The sequence below is a fragment of the Engraulis encrasicolus genome, chromosome 13, assembly GCF_034702125.1.
Source record: "Engraulis encrasicolus isolate BLACKSEA-1 chromosome 13, IST_EnEncr_1.0, whole genome shotgun sequence".
Lineage (NCBI taxonomy): Eukaryota > Metazoa > Chordata > Actinopteri > Clupeiformes > Engraulidae > Engraulis > Engraulis encrasicolus.
The window spans coordinates 11,521,863-11,531,628 of NC_085869.1; the positions used below are offsets into that span (position 1 = coordinate 11,521,863).

The 9,766-nt window shown below is 40.5% G+C and overlaps 1 long non-coding RNA gene across 5 annotated transcripts; it reads left to right on the forward strand.

The window, feature by feature from the left end:
* The first annotated feature begins 271 nt into the window (after positions 1–271).
* LOC134460678 (uncharacterized) lies at positions 272–9,013 on the forward strand. Of its 5 annotated transcripts, none has more exons than XR_010037146.1 (7): positions 272–929; positions 3,661–3,730; positions 3,983–4,603; positions 4,789–4,864; positions 4,973–5,188; positions 5,426–5,570; positions 7,368–9,013. It is a non-coding gene; the product is annotated as an uncharacterized LOC134460678 (long non-coding RNA). The 5 variants fall into 5 exon arrangements; XR_010037144.1 differs by lacking the exon at positions 272–929 and having other exon boundaries at positions 3,593–3,730; positions 3,983–4,075; positions 4,513–4,603; XR_010037145.1 differs by having other exon boundaries at positions 3,661–4,603.
* The last annotated feature ends 753 nt before the right edge of the window (positions 9,014–9,766 follow it).

The following is a 9,766-nucleotide window of genomic DNA, read 5'->3' on the forward strand; positions in this document are numbered from 1 at the left end:
TAGAACGCTGGTATTCTACGACATAATTCCGTGAGCACCGCCGGTATTCAATGTGTTAAGACTCTTCAGAGCAGTTTGAAAACTGAGGAATTCATTGCAACTGAAATGTACTTAATCTATTACAGAGGGGTATCTCATACTTACACATCATCAAACACATGCTATTTAAACTAATACTTTTTTTACGAGCTACTTCTCTTTCTCTCCCCCTGTCTACTGATTTCAATCAATATTCGATTAGTCTGCCCTCCAGAGATGATAATTTAACCCACTAAACATTGGACGTCGTATAGACGTTGAAATTAGGTCTAAATTGCGTCCGTCGGTCCATGACCAGTTTTGGACCTTAGAATGACGTACAAACTAGGTCCTTTATTTGGACGTCTAATAATGACCCTATTTGTACGTCATTATGAAGTTCAAAATTCGGACGTCAGTCTAGGTCACTTTTTTGGACGTCAAAAACAGGTGAGGGAAATCGACATGATTGTTGTTGTTGATGTTGCTTTTTTTTTTTTTTTGCTTTGTTTTTAAATAGGCCATAGTAGTTTTCCTAGTAGGCTATTTTTTCTGTTCACATCGGGTGGGGAAAGAGTGTGTGGCAATCCCAAACTAGAGATACTCTCCAACGTGCAATGCACGGTGGGACACACTGCCTAAACAGATGTGTCAAAAAAAATAACACATTGGGATGTGTAGACAGCATTGACAGATTATGTGTCATTTCTGTGTAATATTTCACAGAATGTGTGAAACCTGAAGTTAAGAGGTTCATTTCTGGGTCGTGCTACAAGTGAGAAACTAACGGCCGTTTGGCTGTCCAATCGCGTGACTGGACATTTGAAAGCAGACTTCCGCCCGCCTTTTCTACCGTTGGAAATGCAAGATGCGGTGACTTCACTTGACTTCAGACACCGAGAGAGGCTGGCGTAAGTAATTCGCTTTATTGGTATAATTTCGTAACAATTACGTGTGTTGCCGTTAATGTATGGTTAAAATCAAACCCTGCTTCACAAGTTTTGCTGTACGAACATTGGAACAGCCTCAGTGATTCTGTGAACATTAAGCTAGCCTACAATCAGATTTAGCTAGTTATTGATACTCAGTTAGCTATTGATCTTTAACGCTTGCACTATAAATTATATTTATTTTCTTTTAATTCACATGTGGACTAACTTAATGGTTAAAACGTGTTGTGTTGGGAAAAGTAAAGGTTTGAAATGTGATATTGGATGGTTTGCTAACATTGGTTGCTAGAATAATAGGGTAACTGATAATTAGCTGGTGTGGAAGAAATCAGGCGGCACTTTACTGATGTGAAGTTTGAAAGCTATTTTCTGAACATAAAAGAAAGAAAGTCTGACAGGATTTATGCAAGGATACTGAAACACCACGGATGGATTGACGTAGAGCTAGTACTGGTAGTGGGGCAAAAGTGGATGCTGCTAGTAACAGGTATCGGAGGGGGCAAGACAAGGGCTAGCTAGCATAGAGGCGATTTTAAACTTCAGCGCTTCAAACGTAAGCAGTTCTGCGTCAAATCATGTAAATCAGACCATCCGCCTCGTACATGATAAAGAATAGCACCAGTAAAAGCAAGCAGTATCCCACTGTTTTGTGTTGGCTCGATGAAAGGTGATACAAACGAATTTCCGAATCACATTATGTCGGCTTGGTTGTAGTTGTTGTGGCCAGTCAATAGACAAGCTTTGAACCGTAGTTCCATGTAAGTGTCGTGGTTTTCACCGTTTCAGTATGTAGTTGAATATGGTAGATCTGGGCAACTGGTCAACGCTGTCGTGTTTTGTCTCGGTAGACCTCGTATGACGGTGTGTTGGGAAAATACCGGCAGTTGTTTCAGATGGAGGGTGCGACGTGCCAGATGTACGCTGTTCGAGGGATAAAACTGACACGCACGAGATATTGTAGGCAATGGTAATTGGTGACGATACCATGACGTTTGAAAAGAAGATTCAAAGTTTGAGTTTTAGGTGGCAGAGTAGAACAGCTGCGTGTGAAGTGTGGCGACTACCAAGGTATCAACACCAGTTATTAGAGGTGCACCGAAAATTCGGCCGCCGAAAATATTCGGCCGAAAATGCAAAAAAAGACACTTTCGGTTTTCGGCCGAAAGCCAATTGAGCGGCCGAATCGGAGGCCGAATAGAAAATGAATTGAAAATGGGCATTAATTAAACTAATTCAGTAAATCAGTTCTACTCTAACATTTGAAGACATCAAATACACATTTATTTTCTTTCCAAAACATGTCAAAACATTTGGATGTGCATTTCTGCCAAATACAGTAGCCTATTCGAAATTCGATGGCCACTATTGGAATGTTATTCGAAAATCCGAAAAAAAAGACGTGCGTTTGCTAACTGAGGGATTTCCACTGTCATCCCTTGAAACGTGTAGCCTAAATTCCGCCGACGTATCATAAAGAGTTCAATACTTATTTACAGTGGCCTTCCATCTACAGCACCAGGGGGGAGCAATAGCTAGAAAATGCTGTCGAGTGTACACCTCTGAACGTCCAGCAGCACGTTCACTGGAAGAGGAGTCTGTGCGTCTGTGACAAGAAATATTTATCATTCCCTTCCCCTCCTTCCATTCTCGTGGCACGGCAAAGTAAACCCCACTGAACAGCTGTTCGCTAGTTGGGCTGCATTAGAACTAGTTAGCAATTGACATTGTTGACAGACAGTATCCCGATTCGCACGGCTACAGGGGGTGGCTTTTACAAAGTTTGTTTTACAAATCCGAAGCAACGCCATATGAAACGAACCCCAAATAGTTGCAGATTATAGTAAGCCAGATAAAATCGCCTCAGCTAAGAGTGCTCAGCTAGTTTACTTCGCTTGTTAGCTTATTAGCGTTAGAGATATTGAAATAACCTGCCATTGTTGACACTGACTGACAGCTACAAGTAGCTTACCTTGCAGAAGTTTACGCTGGCCAAATCAGACGCAAATTGATGTGACATTATTCCCGAACAGTTACAGATGACAGTCCATGTTTACAAAACCATCACCAATTGCAGATTTACAGTGTCAGCGATTTATTTATGAATGCCCAATGCCCATTCCCGAAATGCACGAGATGCGTGGCTTCTCCCTGGCTGTGTGTGTGTCGTGTCGGCGGGGGGCGGGACGCTTTCAGACACACTCGCCTTACGAGTTGGAAATGAAAGATGAGCATCGTATCTAGACCTACCAGAGAAATTAGAATACAGGGGAGCTACTGGGTTAATTTAATGTAACCCTGCAGTACTTTTCATTTGTCACTTAACACTGCCAGGGAGGCCAACACAGATTTTTTTTTTACTGGCTGGATTTTTTTTATTCGACAGGACTATTCTAAATTCGAAAGGAAAACGAATATTTGAACATTCGAATATTCGTGCACATCCATAAATAAACCATTATTTCAGCAATATTCAAAAATAGTGAAAAAACTAACTTTTGATCACTTTTGACTGAACTGTAATATTCGGTTTCGGTTTCGGTATTCGGCCAAGTGATACATTATTTTTTTGGTTTCGGCCACAAATTTTCATTTCGGTGCATCTCTACCAGTTATGGCTACGGGATTTTTAAAGTACCTTCAATGCACTGGGAACTAACGTGCTCTCCCCCCCTCTCTCTCCTCTCTTAATCAGGGCCCAGGTCTTGTGGCCACATCTGTCCAAGCTCCTACTCTGATTGAACAGTTAGATGATCAGACTGATGGTAAGTGTGTGTGTGTGTGTGTTTCCATGTGTATCATATTATTTATGTGATCATGTGTCTAATTGCCATCCACTTACAGGCCCTCTGCCTCCTTTCATTTGTTTTTTTAGATTTTTTTTCAGATTTTTTTTTCTTATTGTTGTATTGTATGCAATTGTGATAAATATGTTACTGTGATATTGTTATAACACAGATACTTTGGTAAATGTGAAATTTAAGTACTGCTGTACAATTTTCTCCTCTCATTTTCAGATGAAAAGTGCTACACAGTTCTCACACATCTTCTGACTCCGAAGCCGCTGCAGTGTAAAATCTGAGATGTCTTTTCTGGTTGACTTTGTGCAGGTATTTTTCAAAGGATAGTTACTTTTAAAACGTCTTAATCTCTAAAAACACTTTCATGCAGAGCCTCTGTTAGGACCTCATTGCGATACATGTTATGACCTTGTCACCAAAATGTCAATGACCATATTTTAACCTGCTATTTAAGGCTGTCATAGCCATATTCTTATAACAATGCAGTTAAGTTCAAGAGAACTATAGTTTGGTGATATGGATCCCAAACGGAAGGGAACAGCAGCGGTTTGTAGTTGTAGAGAACTAATTAGCGCCAAGTGTTGTTAACCTGTTGTTTCTTGTTTACCTTTCACAGTAGCCCATAGCACTTTTGTCATAGAGAGCAACTTGGTCAGTAAATATGTGCCTGCTGTATAAAGTAGCAGTATTTGGATGAGTTACAGCTAACACGGCAAACTTGAGACTGTATATTGTGTGTTTGACAGATTTCTGACAGCGACAGCGATGGTGAGGGAAGCAGTGTACCGAACTCTCAGATGACTCGGACCAGGTGACCAAACCCATGCAAAGCACAATGTGAGTGTACACACACACACACACACACACACACACACACACACACACACACACACACACACACAGACCATGAGTCAACATAGTAGCCCCTACAATATTTTTTCCAATTTATTGCTGTATGCTTACCATATCCATCATGTTGATGTGTGTTAATGCACCCTTGTGTGTGTATGTGTTGGTGTTAGGACTGTGCTGAGGCGTTCCGCCCCCCTCCCCCTCCACACCACTCAAGGCACTGCGGCGGCCCAACCGCAAACTAACGTGAGTACACAACACACACACTTGTGTGCATGCCACGCACTGACACTTTCTCTACAGTGACTTGTCAACTTTCCTTACATTGTGTGTGTATGTGTGTGCGTGTGACAGGGAGATTAACATGAGGCTGGATGCGCTTGGCTCCCTGCTGCGTCCATCACCAGAGGGGCCGGGATTGCTGCGGCAGCTAGCCAATTAAAGGAGGAGGATGAAGGAGAGGAGTCTGACGATGCAGACATCGCCATCGTATGCAGTCCACGCCCTCGCAGGAAAACCAGCCAATGAAAACGCTTGCAGCAGCATCAGCAGAACACACCGGCACGACTGGTAAACTTAAAGATACGCCACAGACCAGACATACACCAAATACAACTAGCACAGGTACACACACACACACACACACACACAGCAGTACATCTGTTTTGTATAGCGCTTTGCCTAGTCAAAGACTTTTTACAGGAAGTATTATAATTCTGTTTTATAGTTGGGGGAAGCCATGGAAAGTAGATCACCCTATACAGCTGATGTGTGTGTCAGTAATATTTATGTGTATGTGTGTTGCAGACAGAGCTTCTGAAGCATGCAGTGGAAGAGCTGTCAGTCAAGCTAAAGGTCCCGCCCTCCAACCTGCTGCTGCTGCACGGACAGGCGGAACTTAACACCTCACACACTATTGGCCAGCTAGGACTCTGCATCGCTGACATCTTTGGTAGGAATGTGTGTGTGTGTGTGTGTTTGCGTTTGGGTGTGTTTGCGTGTGGGTCTGTGTTGGTGCAAGTCAGTCTTGGCTCCTTCCTGATATTATACTGTATAAGTTCATACGTATACCGCATTGCAAAATGAATTTCATATACAGTATATCACGAAAGTGAATACACCCCTCACAGTTTTTGCAGATTTTTGAGTATACATTTTCATAGGAAAGCATTACAGAAATTTCACTTTGACACAATGATTAGTGACCTTTTAACAACTTATTTAGCCGCTTTAATTTCTTGTTCACTCAGAAAAAAGCAAAATACACCCATTAATGTTTGAACATGTACTCACAAAAGTGAGTGCACCCCAGATTAAAATCCGGTAGAGAAGGGGCTGTGTTGGCTCGAATCGTCTTGAAATGAAAAGGGAGGTCATCAGTGTGCGTTTCAACCTTTCTTTGCATTAAACTACATTTTGAGTCTGCATCTGGCTTAAATAGATCGTTGTGAGATTGGAATGCAATCCTATGGAGAATATCATGATCTGCTTCAGTAGTCACAGTGCATGTTGACATGCATGTTTGTTTTAGGTGTATTTCAGATTGCCAATGTTGACAGCATTTATGCATCCCCAAACCATGTTAGTCCCACTACCATGCGTGGCTACTGAGAGGATACACTTTTTTTTGTAAAACTCACTTGTTTACCACCACACATGCTTGACACTATCTAAAGCAAATTTGTTTATCTTGGTCTCAAGAGAGATGAACAGACCAAGGATATGGATCACTGGAACCATGTTGTGTGATCTGAAGAGACCCAGATAAACAAATATACTTTAGATGGTGTCAAGCATGTGTGGTGGTAAACAAGTAAGTAAAAAAAATGTATCCTATCAAAAGCCAAGCATGGTAGCGGGACTGACATGGTTTGGGGATGCATGGATGCTGTCAACATTGGTAATCTGAAATGCACCTAAAAGAAACATGCATATCAACATGCACTGTGACTACTGAAGCAGATCATGATATTCTCCATAGGATTGCATTCAAATCTCACAACGATCTATTTAAGCCAGATGCAGACTCAAAATGTAAAAGTTCAATGCAAAGAAAGGTTGAAACGCACACTGATGACCTCCCCTTTCATCCCTTTTCATTTTGTTTCGATTCGAGCCAACACAGCCCCTTTTCTACCGGATTTTAATCTGGGGTGTACTCACTTTTGTGAGTACATGTTCAAACATCAAGGGCTGTATTTAGTTTTTTTCTGAGTGAACAAGAAATTTAAGCGGTTAAATATGTTGTTAAAAGGTCACTAATCATTGTGTCAAAGTGAAATTTCTCTAATGATTTCCTATGAAAATATATACTCACAAATCTGCAAAAACTGTGAGGGGTGTACTCACTTGCATGATATACTGTAAGTTGAAAAAGTATGTTCTCAAAATATTTGAATGGCAAGAATTGACACATAGGTGATAGGAGCTCTGGAAAGCCATTTTCAATAATAAAATGCAAAAAAAAGGTAGATACACCGTTTTGCAATAAACTCTTCATACGTATACTGTATATAAATAATGAAATGAAAAATGAATGAAATTAAATTCACTCAGTTTAATGAAGAGCTAAGAAGATATCATGATATCAATGCATGTGTAGTTGATTCGGCTATACTTAGTTTGACTGGTATGCTTCATACCTTTCAATCAGTTAAGTACAACTTGCTATTAAGTATTATTGATGATGTCTCTCTCTCTCTCTCTCTCTCTCTCTCTCTCCCCTTCTTCTTCTTCTTCTTCTTCTCAGTCTGGAACCAACTTCACATCCCTCTTCACTGCACTACTGACACTGAGATGGAATCCACAACCCAACCACTAGTGATCTGCATTGGGAACCTGAAGAGTCTGTCATAACCGCCAGGAATGACCGTGTGACCATTCCCGTTGCAGACGGCCTGACTTGCACAATTGACAAGCTGTTCAAGCTTTACTGGGTCTGCAACTTGTTATATCCAGCACAGCTCAGCTCTGTTTTCACCTTCTTTGAATATGTTTATGACGCTCCCATCTCAACCAACAAACGAACAAAGGCACTACAACTTCTCTCAAAGCTTCCCAGCAGCCCAGTGATCACAACATGTGTTTATGCCCAAAATGTAAATAGTTACTACAGACATCAAGAAAGTAGTTTGGCATCTTTGTCAAGTACACGCTTTGTCAGATGCACAGGATATGATGATAATTTGCAGCCAAGATGGCTGTTCAAGTGTACAAGGACTTACTATGTAGACACCACCTCCGTAGACAACACCAGTCCACAACAACAGAAATGGGAGTATCTTTCAATGACTCTTTTGAATCCACTGACATTCAGACAGCCTATGCAGCTTCAAGTAACACCTGAAGAAAGAGCATTTTGTGTCCCTTCTCAAGGACCGATTCTCCATAATTTACCACTTAATGACAATTTATCTGTGTTCATGCTTGTTAGGATTATTACAGGGAATTATTTTGATTATCATTTTGGCAACACTTTATTTTATCATTACATCTATTAGCTCTAATACATACAGTGTTAATGCCTGTATGCTGTATAAGTAACTTGTAAGGCATGCACTAAGCAAAATCAAACATACGTTAGGCATGTATTCGCAAATGCCTTGTTCATGCACAATTTGGGATTTATTACCTAATATAACCTCAGTAAGGACCTAACAAATGTTTGATTTCGCTTAGTACATGCCTTACAAGTTACTTATACAGGCATTAACTCATTGATACTGGATGTTGCGTTGTGCAACATTGGCCCTGGCGCCTGGAGTTTTGTATGGCATCAGCACCCTTTTCTGCAAGTGCTTTAGGCATCAATGGGTTAACATTGTATGTATTAGTGCTAAGCGATGTAATGTTAAAATAAAGTGTTACCATCATATTTTTAAAAAATATATATGTTGTAAAACTGGACGATTGTGAAATTATATGATGTGGCAGATGTAAGACCCATTGATGTAATGCAGAGTTTTCATTCAGATGAACTGTCTCTTAACCCAAGGTACAATGTCTTTTCTTCCAATATGTTGGAACCTATTTCATAAGAATGTTATTTTCAAGAATATTTAACACTACTTCGAATTTCAAGACTTTCGGGTTTTGTAATACACCGGTAATGTTGTTAAGAGATGATAGTGTACGAGTCATAATCATCAATACTTCATGAAATTCGCAGTGATGTTAATTATTCTTGAAAAAGATCACATTTGTTATCTCCCCCTCTTCTGAAAAGCCTAACAAAAATAATATGACAGTAAAGTTAATGTAATGCAATTTTTTTTTTAATTGAATGTAAACACAACTCTACAAAAAAAACGTTGCAGAGGTATGTAGTCAAGACTTTTGAAGATTGAACCTTGTAAACAAAAGTGTTTTCTAAATAAAAGTAAACCCCCCCTGTCACTTTCCATGTGATAATTGTCTGTATATTTTGAAAACTAGAAGTTTCAAGGTTTTTAATGCTGTCACTTTTATGTTTGAATGACAACTCACAGAGTTAATTTGAAGTCAAAAAGACGTCCACAAAGATGACGTCAATAAAACCACCTACAAAATGACGTCAAAAACATGTCCTCTAAGACCTTATTTGGACTAGAGATGACTCTAATATGGACGTAGTACAGACGTCAAAAATGGACGTCCATTAGACGTCCGAAAAAGACGTCGTCTGGAGTAACAGTCTGCACCTTCAGATGACCTAAATTATACGTCCAAAAATGACCTAAAAAAGACGTCCTTTAAACGTCATTTTGTTTACTGGGTAGTGAGGGTGTGAGAGAGTAACTTTGTTGGATCACTACTTTGGTGGCAGGCTGCTTCGGCCTTCCAAGTGGATTGATTTCATGCACGGCAGCAGTATTCATGACTGTTCATTTGAATGCCAATGGCAGGGCATCAGTCTGAGTGGCATTTCTCAATACCGGTGTGCTGCAGCCTCGACGATGACTCAGGGTGAGACGCCATTTGTGCTGCGGACGGTGGGTTCAATAACGACCAACATCTCGGGAGAATGGCCTGCCCTACTCTCTCAACTAATGCTGAGAACATGTTAGTCAGACCTTGATCGGCGTTCATTATTGACAACCATGACGGGCCAATGTCAGATTGCAGATTGCAGGTGATTTAAGCCTATGGGACTACAGAGCTTCAGGGCAA